General features: G+C 40.9%; 1 non-coding gene across 1 annotated transcript; it reads right to left on the bottom strand.

Annotated features, from left to right (window-relative positions):
* Nucleotides 1-1,030: 1,030 nt before the first annotated feature.
* Nucleotides 1,031-1,137, bottom strand: LOC141676327 (small nucleolar RNA R71). The gene has a single exon (XR_012556924.1). It is a non-coding gene; the product is annotated as a small nucleolar RNA R71 (small nucleolar RNA).
* Between the last annotated feature and the right edge of the window lie 368 nt (nucleotides 1,138-1,505).

Below are 1,505 nucleotides of genomic sequence, written 5' to 3'. Positions count from 1 at the left end.
TGCCCTATGTAATCAAGATAGATAACTTGTGCTTAAACCGTTATGTTGTCAAATTCTATAGACATATAGGATCTCAATATAATTGGTGCCTATTCAGCTTCTATCTCTTTTGTGGATGTCTGGTAGAATGGTACTCGTGCAACGAAAGTTGGCGTTTATCAGTTTCGTGTTATCTGATTAGTGTCCTCACCATCACATGCTAAGGTTAAGAACGAGAAGGTTATTGAATGAAGCATTTAATGAAGTTAGAATCCCATGTTTGTCTTATATATTAATTTAACCTCAATTCTCTTAGTTAATGTTATTTAGTATAATCTCTTAGTTTAATAAAAACCCAATTTGTTATTTGTCTTAGCATTGAGCGATAACCATACATTGTTGCATAAGTGCATAAATTGAACTTAACCTAAACCAGTCTCTGTGGGAACGAATCTGATTTATATCTTATACTACTTGCGAACACGTATACTTGCGTGAATATTAGCACGTGTTTTCGCCCTAACAAGTTTTTGGCGCCGCTGCCGGGGACTCGGTGTTAATTTTTAGTTTATGTGCTTGTCATCAGTGGTCGTTAAAGTTCACTGACTCGGATTCTTTTACTTTCACAGTTTATTTGTTTGTGTTTCAGGTACTCATTACAATGGGAGATCCAGCTGTACGAACGAAAGCCTTGATGGACTTTTCTCAACCCAAGATCAATGACATTTAATCTAGCATTGTTCGGCCAGCTATCACAGCTAATACCTTTGAGATCAAGCCTGGCATAATTCAATGGGTGCAGAATTCAATCCAGTTTGGGGGTTCTCCAACTGAAGATCCTAATATGCACATTAGGGACTTTATTGAGATCTGCGACACCTTCAGGTTCAATGGCGTTTCCGAAGATGCTATTAAGCTGAGACTGTTTCCATTCTCTCTGAGGGACAAGGCTAAGAGCTGGTTACACTCTCTACCAGCTGGTTCGATTACTACTTGGGAGAATCTTGCTCATCAATTCCTTACTAAATTCTTCCCTATGGCGAAGACAGCTGCAATGAGGAACGCTATTACTCAATTTGTGCATCAAACGGGAGAATCACTATGTGAAGCTTGGGAGCGCTACAAGGAGATGCTTAGGAAGTGTCCTCATCATGGAATTCCCTATTGGATGATCATCACTTATTTTTACAATGGGTTGGGAGCACAGTCCAGACCCATGCTTGATGCAGCATCAGGCGGAGCATTATGTGCAAAGAGCTATGAGGAAGCTTATGATCTAATTGAACTGATGGCTGCTAATGAATATAAGTATCCAACCCAGAGATGTCCACAGGGCAAGGTAGCAGGAGTTCTTGAGGTGGATACAGCTACGGCTATCACTGCTCAACTAAAGGCGTTGTCTATGAAGGTCGCTTCTCTGGCTAACTATGGTGTTAAGCAGATAACCAGTGTTTGTGAGCTGTGTGCAGGTCCGCATGTGACAGAGCAATGCGCTATATCTAGTGACTCAGCTCAGTTTGTGAGCA

Source organism: Apium graveolens, chromosome 7, assembly GCF_009905375.1.
Source record: "Apium graveolens cultivar Ventura chromosome 7, ASM990537v1, whole genome shotgun sequence".
NCBI lineage: Eukaryota > Viridiplantae > Streptophyta > Magnoliopsida > Apiales > Apiaceae > Apium > Apium graveolens.
This window is presented reverse-complemented; position numbering and strand designations above follow the sequence as displayed.